At 42.8% G+C, this 15,916-nt stretch overlaps 1 protein-coding gene across 1 annotated transcript in view; it reads right to left on the reverse strand.

The window, feature by feature from the left end:
* Positions 1–15,916, reverse strand: part of IDUA (alpha-L-iduronidase) — a 1,520,091-nt gene that overhangs the window by 1,291,461 nt on the left and 212,714 nt on the right. The gene's annotated exons all lie outside the window — the stretch shown is intronic.

Below are 15,916 nucleotides of genomic sequence, written 5' to 3' on the forward strand. Positions count from 1 at the left end.
TTTCCTCTAGCAACTGCCATCCTGTTTAAACATGGGATAAAACATTTACTTGGGTAGAAATGTGGATTGAAACAACCATAGCTGATAAGAGATATCATCAAAGAGTAGGTGAGGACTGCCAGGTTGAATTGCAACATTTAGAAAAATCCAACACATATTATTTATTAATTTCAATACTAAGAATTGTGTATATCTAATCATATGCTCCTGATGGTTACAATATAAAGGTTCCACCACTGGAAACCTGAAACATAGGTGGATCACTGGAACTATAACAATATAATTACATGGTTATCTTACTATTCTTTATGCTATTTTAAAATTATGCAATTTTGACTTAGATCCCAACAGGAATTCGCTATTCAGTAATGACAGTTATGAAAGGTATATTTCGAAAATTGGAAGGCCCCAACACATTTAGCCCTGATATGAGTTTACAAAGTGAGTCTTGAGTGGCATTGAACACAAGACAGGCGTTCTCTTAAATGGACCTTCAGGTTTTGAATCCTACCTTTAAAGGTGAAAGTCCAATTAAATATATGAAAATAAAAAAGATATTGATTTAAAAATATTTCAAGCGGATCTGAATTAAAGATTCCTAAACATTTCACAAAAAATCAGTGTAACTCTATGAAAGAGCTATGTTATCTGAGGTTTATTGATCAATCTATTGCCCTGATGACAAAAAGTTTTTTCTCTCTGGCAAACAATTTTATTTCTTATTTATTTATCTTCTAACAATATTACAAACTAACAAATGATTTGCAATAATCATACCCAAATAATTTTAACTGTTTTCATTTGTAGTCGATAAATATAAAAAAATAAATGCAAAAACTTTGCTGCAATGGACCGAGATAAAGGCATTTTCTACTTCTGAGTTGGACTGCGTAGTTTGCAGTTTAAGTGGGAAACGAGCTCCAGCCTAAACAGTTAGCATAGACTGCAGTGGCATAGACTGCATTGGATTTGAGTAAAGTGATCTGAGTACACTGGGTAGAGTATAGTGGTTTAGAGATGACTGGCATAGTGCGCAGTGGTCTAGAGTAGTGCAGCACAGAGTAGAGTGGCATAGGGTGCAGTGGTGTAGAGGCGATTGTTTCAGAGTAGAGTAAAGTGGCATAGAGTGAAATGCTGCAGGTTAGACTGGAGTGGCATAGAGTAGTGGTATACAGTGAACTGGTGTAGAGTGGAGTGGTGCAGAGTAGAGTGGAGTGGCCTAGACTGGAGTGGTGTATAGTGCAGTGGTGAGGAGTGCAGTGGTGCATAGTAAAGTGAATTGGCTTAGAGTACAGTGGTGCAGAGTAGAGTACAGAGGTGTAGAATAAAGTGGCATAGAGTGCAGTGGTGCACAGTAGATTAGAGTGATGTAGAGTGTAGTGGCATAGAGTAGAATGGTCCAGGGGCATAGAGTGCAGTGGAGCAGAGTAGAGTGACGCACAGTCGAGTGGCAGAGAGTTCAGTGGCGGAGAGTGCAGTGTTGCAGATTAGTGTTGCAAAATGCAGTGGTGCAGAGTAGAAAGGCTTAGAGTGCAGTGGTGTAATGTGGTGTTGAGAGCAGAGGCATAGAGACAGAGGAAGTGGTATCCCTGTGTCCTGTAAAAATCAAAAGGAAGCAGTAATTTCTTTACAGTATTTCCTTGATGCCAAACAGTCCTTGTGCAACTGCACATGTTGCACAAATAGAAAGAGTGACATAAGTGTATGTGCAAAATCTAGGGTCGGGAAAAAGAGACCCCTGCAAGTGTTATGAAATATACTGGTGAGGATTTGTTGCTGTTTTGAAAAAACACATTTGCGTAGGTTAGAGGTGATAACGCAGAAGGTCACATCTATTTTAATGAAAAAGTGCTCTGTGGCAGAGGTAGTGTGCCCTGACTTGTAGTATTATTAATTATATATGCAGCTGTATTTTATTGCAGCAAATTATTATTGTATATTGATCTTATTTGTGACATAAGATGTTACTGCACGTAGTATATATAATGTAATTAAAGCGCACTAACTAATAATGTGTAGGCTAGGGTTGGAATAGTAACAAAAATCAAGAGGCCTGTTTGTGTTGCTTGTGTGATTTAATAAGTGAAAGACGCGGCCCAAAAGAGCAAATATTTTTAACCACTGTCCGTGGTGAAAGGGCATGAAGGATGCAGTGTAATTGTCGTTAGAGCATGTGGTGAGGTTTAAGTAAAGACTGTCAAGCAAAGGTTTAAAAGAGCATAAAGGCACATTGTGAAGTTTTGAAGTTGGGAAGGCAGAGGGAGAGGAGCTTGGGGGGTGCTTAAACCTGTGGGTGGGTGGAGGAGGGATTCTTAGAGTGGCTCTAAGATTGTGGTGTCTGTTGTTTACAAGAAGTGGGCCACTGTACCTGCTGCTCAAATGTAATGTCCGGACTGGTAAGTGTAGTTAAGACTAACAAATAAAGGGAGAGGTGTGTTGTTGGTATGTGTGCCCAATCAATCAATCAGCATTTATAAAGCACAGCTTATCACCCAGGGGGTGTCAAGGGGCTAGCTGGGGGACACGGGTCAGTTGAAGAGCAAGGTCTTGAGGTCCTTCCTGGACTGAACCAGTGATGGGGACTGCCTGAGGTGGAGCAGCATTGTGTTCCAGGTCTGCGCAGCGAAGTAGGAGAAGGATCTTCCTCCAATTGTGCTCTTCCGGGTTCCTGTGAATGGTAGCAAGAGTCAGTTGCTCTGAGCGGAGTTTCCTGGAGGGGTGTGGAAGGAGAGCGGTAGTTGATGTAGGCAGGTCCGATGCTGTGGAGGGCTTTGTATGCGTGGGTCAGGAATTTAAAAGTGATGCGTTTGTTGACGGGGAGCCAGTGTAGGTCTCTCAGGGGGACAGAGATGTGGCTGTAGTGGGGGATTCCAGGATCAGTCTGGCCGCAGCATTCTGTATTCTTTGGAGTCTTGATTGAAGTTTTTTGTTGATTCCGGCATAGAGTTTACTATTGACGAGTGCCTTCTTGCATTGAAGGAGATCCACTTGAAGATTGCTGGCGCAGGCAAAGGGTGTGGAAGCATGATAAGGAGACGGCGTTGACTTGGCAGGCCATGGACAGTGATGAGTAGAGAATGATGCTGAGGTTGTGGGCGTGGTCAGTAAGAGGTGGGGCAGTTCCAAGGCTACTGGGCCACCAGGGGTCATCCTCGGCGGAACCGTCAGGCCCAAGATGAGGATCTACGTTTTGCCCAATTTCAGCTTGAGGCAGCTGTCCCTCATCCACTCGGCGACCGCCTTCATTCCCTTGTGAAAGCTTTGTCGTAACGGCTCATTCGCCTCCGACAGGACTGTAAACAAATATATCATATGTCAATTGCTAATATTATCTCTTAGAATTGGTACATTCACCAAGCCCATAGGTGTTGGGGAGCATAAACACTATGCAGTGCCCAGTGTTTAGCTCTCCAACATTTGCAGAGTAATAAAGATCTAACAATTAGGGAGGCAGACAAGGGGGCAATTTGGTCATCATAAATAAGGTGGGCTACGACAGGGAAATTTATTCTTAACTGAATGATGTAACATGTTACCTTAAACTTTACTCCAATCCTGTTATGAATCTCACTAAGAAGATCAACATGAAACTCAAGGAATGGCACTGTTTGGAGCTTTTGATTGATTATGAATACTATTATTCATTAGTTGACCGCTGAAGATATCCTTGCCTGGACACCCTTTCAAACATCCATAAGAACTTGCAATTTACACTGGGGAGACCCATCATGCCACGCATTGGGGGCCCGACGGAAAGACTGTCAGAATTTTTTTTAGATGTGTTTTTATGACCCTTCATAATGAATGTACCGTCACATATTCAAGACAACAAACATTTTCCTAATATTTTAAGTAAAGTTGTGTGGGAATCTGGAATGATACCTGTCACCATGGATGTGGTATCTTTATATACAAACATTACACATGAGAATAGAATTAGGGCTTTGAAACATTTTCTTAACACTGTGCGCACATAATTCGTAGAACATATGGATATGTTGATAACAATGACTAATTTGATACAGGAAAACAGAGACGGGTACAGGTGGCTGCACTGCACAGCTTCATTGATGATTGTTTTATGATCTGGGAAGGGGATGAATTACAATATTATTAGGGGGATAAACAATGTATGTGGTACAGTGGATTCATGGTGATACTAGGTGCGAGTTGTTAACATGAGTTGTTCTCTTCCCTGTGCCAATAACATTAGCCTGATTTCTTGATTTATAGCAAAAATGATCCAACTGGATATTTAGATCTACCTTTGGTAGAGTATGTGGCAGTAGATTGGTTCTAAGTTGTTCCTTGTAATTATGGATAGAAGCTATTGATTACAAATGATCCCAGTATCTCGGTCAGGACCAGGAGGCGAGTATTAGGCTTCGCTTTCTTTGATTTGTTCAGCCAGCAGCCATTAATTTTAATAAACATACAGTACATTACAACAACATTTCCCATGAGACATTGGGAAAGGAACATAAACAGATCATCCAATCAGGGCCTTGAATGCCCCCATTATATTCTCTGGAGACGCTCTATTCTCCTCTTTCTTTGCTTCTCCAACAGCCTGAGATAAGTGTTTTATCTATTCTCTGTCTATTTGCATAATTTTGTTTATTTGACACTGTTATGAGAGTTTCCATAATTGTGTTGTAGCAGCATAAACAGCAGTGCGCTATTTTCCTTACAGCGCGGCAGCGGGAACATTTCTCTCTCCTTCGTGGCTGCTTTATATTGTTCTAAGGCTCTGGGTGAGGTGCAGTCTTCTGACCGCTAGGGGACCCCCACACTGATGTATTTGCGCTCTGAGCATCCTGGAGAAGGAAATACTCCAGCTGCAGACTCAATGCCAAAAACCTCTTGACCTGAGGGAAGACACCTCTGGGTGTATGACCCACTCTCAGGGGCAGCCCTGGACGTCTGGTCAGGAGATTAAGCACAAGCATGCAGAGGACCATGGAGTTGATCAGGATGCTTTTGAGCACCTTAAAAAGGCTTGTCTGATCTCGCATCCCTCTGCAGTTGAACCCTAAGTTACTGCCACTTCAGGAGGGGCCCGATTGCTTCGCCCCCCCCAAGACCTGGGAAATGGGGATGATTCCCCTAATGCTAGCAGCGACTCAGGTGCTCAACCAAATCCTCCGGATCCGGTCCGGCCTCAGACATTTTGGACCCAGAGGATCTCCTAGATCCACACTCCTCAGAATGGTCCCCGGCTCCTAATGTGGCCGCTTACATTGTGAGTCGCCTGCAGAAACCTTTAGACAAGGAGGTCCAGAATCACTTAAGAGCAAAATGCCCTAGGCCTGCTTTGGAGGGCAAAGTGGCCCTTACGCCGAAAATTGACCCTAAGATGGCCACTTTTTTGGCAAAGTTTGTACATGATCCCAAAAAGGGACTAGATCACTCTTGGCGCTCATGCCAGGACAAACCCTTTGTCCAAGGTTCTAGACATTGCTGAAGATGCCAAGTCATGTGGCTGTCTTGTATCATTGGATGCCTTGTCGGGTGGGCTCAAAGAGCTATAATATTTCTGGGTAACACAAACTCTGCAATTTCCACAGAGCGATGCAGGTCTCTTAATAACAATAGACCCCAAATTGGGGGAATGTTCGATATTAGAAACAGGACCCGTGGCAGAGGGCGGTCCCTTCAGAGATCCTTTCATTCATGAACTGGGAAAATTTGTGAATATGTTCAATTCGCTGGACAAAGGGCAAACATCTATTAAGCACATTTTCACCCCCAAGTTTTTGCTGGAGCCGGCCGTGGTAGGGGACACTCAGCCTGCCGCGATTTAACCAAGTCTCTGCCAAGAGCTCGGACTCTCGCTGTGGACAGTGGCAGGACCCGTCCAAATTCGGGAACTTCTATCCCACCAGATCTTACCCCAGAAGGAAAGGTGCATGGCATTGAGGCAAACAATTCCTTCAATAATCCCCAAGGTAATAGAGTTTTACAGTTCTTCAACCCAAACTCTTCGCCAGAAACCCATATGTTTTTCCTTTGTTCAGGTGGGGTTAATAGGTGCTGAGATCGGACAACTTTTGGACAAGGGAGCAATCATCCCAACCTCACTACATCCCCATAGTTTTCTGAACAATCTGTTCCTAGTGGAGAAGAGAGATGGGGGCTAACGCCCAGTCAGAGAGTTCAACGAGTGGTTGATTTATTACCACTTCAAGATTGGAAGGCATTCACCTTCTCAGGGACTTGATGCTGGTAAATGACTGGATGGTCCCCATGGACCTAAAGGATGCCTATCTGACAATACCCATTTTTCCCCTCACAGGCGGTTCCTACAATTTCAATGGATGTCACAGATATTCAACTTTGTCTCCCTTCCTTTCATTCTGTCCATGATGTTTTACCAAAGTGATGAAAACAGTAGTAGAGCACATAAGGACTCAGGGTGTCAGACTGGCAGTCTACCTCAATGACATTCTTATCCTCAATCAATGTCCGGTTCATCTATCCCTCCACTTACAGATCACCATAAACCTTTTGGAACCTCTGGGTTTTGTGATCAATGAGCAGAAATCTTCTTTAATTCCAGCCCAGAGCACACAGTTTCTCTGGTTCATGATAGACTTAGTCAGAGCTACCCTGGGCCTCTCTTTGCAAAATCGCTCCAAGATCAAGCTTAAGCTCAAAAGAACCCTGGCAAAACCAGTGATTTCTCTGTGTCATCTGGTCAGGTAGTGGGCCTTCTCTTACCTTCAATTCAGGCCATCTTTCTAGGCCCTTTACACTACAGGGAACTGCAGCGCCTAAGGATTAACCACTTACGAAAATGTATTTTTTATTCCCAGTCCATACCTCTTCTGGGAGGAGGCGAGAAAATAACTGCAACAGTGTTTCTCCCTATTGAAGCGTGGAATGGCAGGGCCATCTTTGGTTCCCAGCCCGATCTGGTAATAGAATTGGATGCCAGTGGAGAAGGTTTAGGGGCTTGCAGTAGAGGATTCTTCACAGGTGGAAATGGTCTTCCGCAGAACAAAATCTCCATAACAATTCCCTGGAGTTAATGGCGGGATCCTTTGTAGTGAAATGCTGGACCAAGGACAAGGCTCAATGTTGTGTCCTTCTCAAAATGGACAATGAGAAGGCGGTCTGCTTCGTCAATCACCTTGGTGGAGCAAAGTCCAAAGCCCTATCAGATCTGGCACGCATAAGCCCTTTCGAATTGAATTACTGCCTGGCCAACCAAATTGCTGTAATAGCAGAACACGTTCCGGGCAAGTCCAACCAAGTGGCAGATTGGCACTCCCATCATTGGAAGGATGCCAGCTTTTGGAAATTTCATCAAAGGGTGTTCTGGGATCTCCAAGCCCACTGGGGTCCTATCTCGATCTACCTCTTCGCATCTCGACTGGATCACCAATTGGAGAGATATTACAGCTGGCGTTCAGATCCTAACGCCGATATCTTCCTCCAAGATTGCAGCAAAGAAAAGGGTTATGCCTTTCCGCCCTTTTGACATGGTCTTGTGACTATCCACCCGAAACATCGTCAGGCAGACCTACTGGTGATTACCCCGGTTTGGAGGTCTCAAGTCTGGTTTCCAGTTCTGATGGAACTTTCTTGAGATTCTCCAATCCTTCTACCCCTGTTTCGAGGATCTCCTCAGCAATGCCCAAGGGAATAAGCATCACCTGGTGTTATGCATTCTCACCATCTCATAGCGTGGCAGATTACAGGGAACGTTGGAAGGCCCCAGGACTTTCTTACGAAGCTGCTGCATTGCTATGCAGAGCATGGGCGGATAGCACAAATAAAAGATACCGCTCTGCCTAGTCGCAGCCCCGTTACTCAAAGTTGTGGGATGGTAATTCGGTATTTCACCTGCTTAAGTCAACAAGCGTAACTAGCAACTTTATTATGTCTGCTATCTTGCCGCAAAGTTTCGAATGTGAGGCCCTGGATTTAAAAGGTAGATTATTTACTCCAGAAGGAGTGACTTTCAACATTACTAGGAGAACGAAATGTAATTCAAGGGTAGTATCATATCCTGCTTTTCGGGATGTTCCAAAATTATGTGTAGCTAGGACTCTCCAGGCATTTGAGTCTATGACGGAGGAATTGTGTCCTCCAGGGGAAAGCAAATTACTCACTGTTCTCACTCAGCCTCACAAAAACATTGCCTACCATTGTGAGGTGGGTCAGATGGACCATGCAGGAAGAAGGAATTGACACTTCACACTTTTTTAGCGCACTCCGTTAGAGGGGCCATGGCCCCCAAAGCTTTTTCTTTAGGAGCTAGGCTGGAAGATATTCTTAATGCAGCAAACTGGTCCTCAGATTCTACTTTTAAACAATTTAATTCCAAACCAATGTCGAAACTGACAGCTCTGGTGGTAGACAAGCTTTAAACTAGCCTAATCCTTGCCTCTGGGTCCTGACATGGAATTAACAATTTCCTAGCTTTTGCAACAGAAGGTTTCAATTCTAATAAGGACTCTGAGGCGAGGATTAGCCCCACCCTGTTGTGCTTGTGTACTGTGCCCACCCAATTAAATGCATTCTAAAAAATGGCATTTGTTGAATCTGCAAAATGACAACATTGAGATGTTTAAATGTTGTTTTTTTCAAAGATGTTAATTTAATCACTTCCTACTGTCTTAGTTATTTTATGCTTAAAGGATGGTATGTTTCCTAGTGCCTTACACTATTCTGTCTTATCAGGGACGGATTCCACTAAACAGGAGTGACCTGATGATGGATCAGCTGTGTTCACAGGAAAAAACAGGAGGATAGAGCGTCTCCGTGGAATATTATGGGGGCATTCAAAGCCCTAAATGGATGATCTGTTGAACTCGTGAATTTCTAAAGCTTTGTACATTTAAAATGTGAGGCTAACTATAACGTCCTTGTAACCGTTGTTTTTTAAGTGCATTTCTCTGTTTTTTTCAAAACTCTATTTCCTAAATGTAACGTTCATGTAACCTTTGGGTTTTTTTCACGGAATTTCTATGTTTTTTTTTTTTTTAAAGTATAGTAATTTTCATTACTATACCTTAATCCAACCAAGAAATGCAGGGGACAGAGATGAAAGCTTCAATTTTTGACAGCGGGACTTGCTTTACAGGCCCTGCTGTCAAAAACATAAGTGTTTACTGTGGCTTGACTGCAGAGCTGTAGCCAAGCCACAGCAAACAGCTATGTTCCGGGGGTAGGCACCCCAGGACATAGAAGGAGCTGGCCCTGGGGGGTGGCAGTCCCCAGGGTCATCTGTGGCTCCAAGAGGGAGGGGGGTGTTTTGCTTCACTAATGACCATGCTGAAACACTCATGCAGTGAAAACAATCCCTGGAATGCACTTCTTAGTCCCAAGAAGACAGACATTTATTATACACTACGCGAGGTTCCTAAAAGGAGATTAGCATGCTAAAAGCACACGTTTTAAAAATGGTCACAGCAATAAAATTAAATAATGTACAAATGATTTTCCACTGCAATATACACCTCAAATACATGTATCTATATTATAATGCAAAGCAAATAATGAATTAAAAAATATGCATCACCATGAGAAAAGGGCATCACTGCTTCATTTCCCTTCTATACAGCATCAGATCACCAGATTCCTGAATCGATCGAGGAGAGGGAGCTCAATTATCCTAACGGGAAGGATGGCACACTCCAGTGTCCAGTGTAAAAGTGAGGTTCCCATGCAAGAATAGTCAGCCAACTGGCAACTTAAACAGGCTTAATGTGACTGGCAGCAGTCATCAGGTGATAACAGGCCATGTTGTTTGTTCCATTAGAATTGTAATCAAACAGGTTGATAGAACATCCATGGTACTCTTCATTATTCCTATGCAGAACTTTGATCTCGGAAGAACAATTAGTGCCAAAGGGATTGATAGGTTTTGCCCTTCAAAAGCAGCAGGGGTGTTGCACAACGTAATTGATCAATCAGGTTCAGGTTGGGGTTGCTGTCTCACCCAACCTCACACGCACACGCCTGAAGGGAGACCACACAGCATACTCAGGGTCAGGGGCAAGTCAAAGTATGATATGTAAAAGAAACAAGTATGATCTCTTTTGCAAATAACATTTGTCGGCTGAAATGTGCTCCCCTTTTCCTTTCCTTGTTTAATGAGCAACAGAACATTATTAGGGCCCTTAGCTATAAATTCTGCAGGTTCTGGAGGGCCATTTGGAGATTTCATCCACAACTTAGCATCGGGTTTTTGTCAGTTGAACCAAAACCGCCCTTTCCTTGCAGTGTCAGAAGGGCTGGGGCAGTCACCTTCCTAACTAATCCTTCATACACTGGACTTATGACAAGTTGGGCAATTTGGAAGCATGTAGGTCAAGACCTGCAGATTCTGGTGTGGCTCTGTAAGGAGCTGAAGCTCTAAATTTTATTTCTCAGTACACAATGGCGTTGGTAGCCACATGTGATTGTATCAGGGTTAGCATTTGCATCAGGGCAGTTTCAGCATTTTGTAATAGTCTGTTATTCAGAATCTGGAGCGCCTCAGTTAAATGCTCACTATAGTTTTTCAAAGTCCCATCAGATAACTTTTTAGTCCAAAACCCCAGGGACACTCCTGTTCTTCTCTGCTTTTGCCACCTGCTCCAATCCACATATTGTCCCTGAACAGTTACATGCAACACAATGTCTCCTTCCTGCACTGTCCACAAGTCTAAAGCCTGTTGAGTTATTTATTTTGCCAAATCAAAAGCACACTGCTGCACTTCACCCACTTCAAACTCATGTTTTTTTCTTGTCACTTTATACCAAAGAGTTAAGATTTTACTCAGAGGAGGGTAATGCTGTTTCCAAAAATCAAACAATCCCATGAATCGCGGTGTCTCTTGCTTAGTGCTAGAAGTAGCAAACTCTAAAATCTTTTGTTTTACCTGTAGCAAGATCTCTCTATGTCCTGGCCACATTTTACTCTGCAAAAGCTCCGTGAATATATTGTTAACATCCTTAACTTCTTGCTGGGTGTAATCTTTTAAAGAATGCAATTCAACTCCTGCCAAAAACTGTAGGCTACTCTGTATTTTTTGTCTAAATATTGGCTGTGCACGAACTACGTTCTTCTCATGTAGCTCACACTGCCCCCCACCTTTTTTAACCTCCTCATTACTAGAATGTGAAAAATCAGATTTCCCTGTGACAGCTTGGTAGCTATCAGCTTTATCTTGTAGTAACTTATTTTGACAAGACAATATAGCAACAAACTGTTGCTGTAATTTCTTTTTCTCAGCTTCTAACTGTTTACACTTCTCATGCATGTTTTTGTAAGCAGACAAAAGTATCCAAACACTCCTGTCAAGAACAAAAGGGACATCATTCCATTCAAAAAGCACCTTTTTTAAACATATAAGTACAGTTATTAATTCTGTGTTATCCAAGCACTCATCCCAAAACTTAATAAGTCCTGATAAAAAAAGAAAACACATTTGCCAAGACATCATAAAGCATTTTAATTTCACGTGCATTTTCAGAAAAGGTTTCCGGTGCTTCCTTTAACTCTTTAAATAAAAACATATTTTTACATTTAAATCGTACACTTTCAACTTCAAACCTCCTTTTAGACTGATCGACTAAGCCAAAATGTTTTGCTTCACTAATTTCTGAGCTGAAACACTCATGCACTGACAAAAATCTCTGGAATGCACTTCTTAGTCCAAAGAAGACATTTATTATTTCACTATGCAAGGTTCCTAAAAGGAGATTAGCATGCTGAAAGCACACGTTTAAAAAAGGTCACAGCAATTAAAAGAAATCATGTAGAAATGATTCTCTACGGCAATATACACAGCAAATATACGTATCTATAATATAATGCAAAGCAAATAATGAATTAAAAAATATGCATCACCATGAGAAAAGGGCATCACAGCTTCATCTCCCTCCTATTCAGCATCAGATCGCCAAATCCCAGAATCAATCGAGGAAAGAGGGATCAATTATCCTCATGGGAAGGATGGCATACTCCAGCATCCTGGATGTGCCTGAGATCTGCAAACACTCTCTGTCCCCGGTCCATCTGGTCTCGGCCCCTTATACTTTGAACAAACAAGAAAGGAAAAGTCTAGAACTTCCCTTTCCCTGCAGAAGTTTATTTATTTAAAAAAATGCTGATTAGTTTTGGCCTGCTTTGAAAATAACACGTAGGGAAGTGGCCACAATCCCAAGGTGCCAATTCGAAACAAATCCATTCTCTGCCGTCTGAGTAAATTTTTATCAGCCTACGCCCTTGGTGGGAAAAAATCATGAAGAATAAAAACGTACACATTGTACAATGTGGAAAACTACTTGCAGCTTTTAACGTAGCAGTGTATAATGCTAAGATAAAGCCAATAGGCAAAATTAAGCTGGTGGTCACTAATGTGACAGTGTAGTGCTAGGCTAAGTGCAACGTGGAGTCAGTGGTCAAAACTCACATATCATTACAGGCTGTGTGGCCGCCTTCCAACAGTCTTCACAGCCCTGGGGAGATGGCCGTCCCCGGGGTCCCAAAGGGCCACCTTTCTTTTTTTAGATATTTGCTCTGGGGGTGGAGGTCCCTGGGGCAGTGGAGGGGGGTTGTATGGCCCCCGCTCATAATTCAGTGTGGCCCCAGGGAGGTAGTGGCCCCCAGGGCTTGTGGGTCCCAAAGAGACCCCCTTTCTTTTTTTAAATATTTGTCCTGGGGAGGTGGTGATCCCCAGGGCAGCAGGGGGGCACGCACCCCCTGCATATTTAATCAAAGCCCTGGGGAGTGGAGGTCCCCGGGCAGGAAAGGGGCACGCTGCCTACCCACACATTATTACTGTAACACCCCGGGGAGGTGGTGGTCCATGGGGCAGCTGGGGTTGGGCACACGCACCTGCATATTAAATCACTGCCCTGGAGAGGTGGCGGTCCTCATGGCAGCGGGGGCAGGCAGCCCACATATAAATTATAAGCGCCCACAGGACTTGGCCCACCTGGAGGTATTATAGTACCTAAGCACAAGAGCCCGCGCTTCATTTAATATTTTTGTATTTTACAGGAGATCTGCAGATCCACCACACCTCCGTCTGTAAAATTAAAAAAATGCTTTTTAGCCCTGGATGGGTCCTTTTGGGATCCCACCACCAGAGCTAGGGGGTCAGGATGTTCGCACCCTGGCCCCTTTTCTTTATTTTTCTACTTTTTGGGGGGGACTCAGCTTCAGCTGAGTCCCAAGATGGCTGACACCACTTCAATGACTTTTGTTGTTGAAGTTTTATCAGACAATCAGATCTCTGCACGAGATTGGGAGGGGTCGCAAATCCTTTGTGTCCCTAATTATACAAATATGGATTTTCTTTAATTTCTCTAAAACTCCTCAATGGAATTATACCAAAACAAAAAAAGCACTCTTTCTGGACAAGGACCTACCTTTCTGCCAAATTGGTGTAATTCCATCCAGTAGTTTTTGCGCTTTCGCTGTTCAAAATCCCTATGGAAAAATGAATAGGGAAAACATGTTTTGGGCACCCCTCTTTCTCAGCCGCCTCCCTGTACGGATCACCCTGAAACTTTCCAGGCAGCAGCTAATGGGACATGCATTTTGTTTGGAAAGTTTTGCGAAGGTTTGTCAAGCGGACCAAAGGTATAGGCAAGTAAAAAAATGATTTTTATATAGAAACTAGGTCCTAACTTTAAACTACCTATATGTAATATATACATATATTTTCCCCCTTTTTAATTTTCATATTGTTTACTTTTTTCTTTACTTTTGTTTTTAGAAGAACCATACTAGTAAGACTATTTAGATGTCTTGCACTCTACATATATCACTGATTAGTGATAGAGCTGATATGTATGGAGACATGTTTTAAAACGGACGATCAGTTTTCAATGACCAGTAATGTAACCTACTAAGTCCATACTACAAAAAGGTCTTTAATATACGTGTAGCGTGTTTACTTCTGTTTGTATTTTACTTTACCCTTTTATTTACTTTTGTCTCAGATGATTATATTGTTAAGAACATTTGAAACTGTGCCACTCCAAGTATGCCTTTCACTAATTTGATATAGCGTAGTTATCGATAGAGTTGACAGGTAAAGAGCTCTGTTTTAAAATGGCCATTCGATTTTCTATGTAGACACATATGATCCACTGGATCTATACTACAAATAGGTGAAGCAATATCACGCCTTACCCCCACACCAGATTCACACATGGAATACTCTCTGGCGGTTTGGATATAAAGTAAGTTTAATTGGTACCTGTACTACATTCTGCAAAAAGAACAGATGATGGACAGAATGCTGAAAAAATCAAACACTTACCCACCAGTCACAGATCTGAGTTTAATCCATCAGTTTTTTTTGCTCACCATGCCACCCCAGTTTAGACCAAGCCAAACGAAAATCAGTCTTGACCCTGCTCCTCATGGGAATAGCCCAGGCCGAACTGGCAGGTCAGGACCTCCCTGAACCAGAAACAAGTATCCTGAGACTGGTTTCGGGGTATCATTCCTCAGTAGCCAGGATAGCGTGAATCCAGTGGAACAGCAAGCACGGGACCCAAGTCTGGGCATACCCTCCCACTCAGGGCAACTTTAGCAACACAAAAAGATGATGGACAGGAATGCTGAAACTTTTCAAACATTCACCCCGTATAACGTCCATCACCTGTTCTTTTTGCATTTGTCGCCCTAAAGTGGGAAGGGTATGCCCAAACGTGGGTCATGTGCTCGCTACGCCACAGGCAACATGAAGGCGGAGAGGGGGCTTTTAAAAAAATATATATTTTCACATCCAGCTGGGTCAAAGGTAAGGGCTAAAGTTGGGGGGCCATCAGGTCTCCTTTTGTTCCAATCGGATCCTAGCTGGGTGCAGTCTGGAGGCTCACGCTTAGATGCCAATGGGAAGGAGGGGAAAGAAAGGCTCACAGCTTGTTCACTTGTGCCTAAGAGAGGCATACATTTGACTTTATACAATCCCTGTTTCAAAGAGAAATGCATCCACTGTAAGAATGCCAGATGTGTTGGTCTGTCCCAGTATTTGCACAAATAACAATGTAAATACCACTATGTTATTTATTTTTTAACGTTACTCATCCCAGTGCAGGGTTTCAGAGCACTTTACATAATATACATTGGCAATAAATCATGTACGTCTGTAAATCAAAGTATAGGATGTTTGTTGCATAAAACGGACACAAGCTGTAGACGTCACATGCCATTCATAGCTCACTGTGCTATTTTAGAAGGATTGCAATCTATTAACTGCAAGTAACAAAAGGATCTCTGTGTTGAAAGCAGTCACCTACTTACCTACCTAGCTAAAATAAAAATCAGTCATCTGCATGTCACATGATGTCCTATTTAAGGGTCGTATATGGAACATAAAAAGTGTCATGAGCAGGCACCATGGAAAGAGTAATCTGCACTTTTAAGGCAGCAAAAGCAAAGTAAACACCAAGCTCCCTCAGAAGAGACAGCTTGACATTTGACCTCTGTCTCTGAATGCACAGCAAATCTGACAAGATAAGAACAAGATTTAAAAGCCTGTTAATATAAAGTGAGTTAGTGGAAAAATATAGTAAACAAGGTTTAGGCAACAGAACGGGCAAACTCAACCTGGACAGCCTAAAGCAAATAAAGTCAGCAAATATAAAACCAGACAATGTGAGTTACAAACCACAAAGTCAATGTGTAAGCAACAGGAAGAAAGCATTCCTAGGTCAACTTTCCGAACGTCCCCAAAATGTTTATAGCAAATCAAACAGGTGTACTTTCTGGTAGGCTGCGACCTATAATTGGTGGCAGGATGCAATACTCCCCAGATGTGAGGGTGGAGTGGTGTGCTTGACTTCCAATCCACCAGGAAAGGTTGTAGGTCCACAGCTTAAAAGAATAAAAATAGGCAAACTGGGAGACATATGTAATCTAAGTGTATTCTGCAATTTAGATCACATAAGGGTTTGCACT

This window comes from Pleurodeles waltl, chromosome 1_2 (genome assembly GCF_031143425.1).
Source record: "Pleurodeles waltl isolate 20211129_DDA chromosome 1_2, aPleWal1.hap1.20221129, whole genome shotgun sequence".
In the NCBI taxonomy this organism is placed as follows: domain Eukaryota; kingdom Metazoa; phylum Chordata; class Amphibia; order Caudata; family Salamandridae; genus Pleurodeles; species Pleurodeles waltl.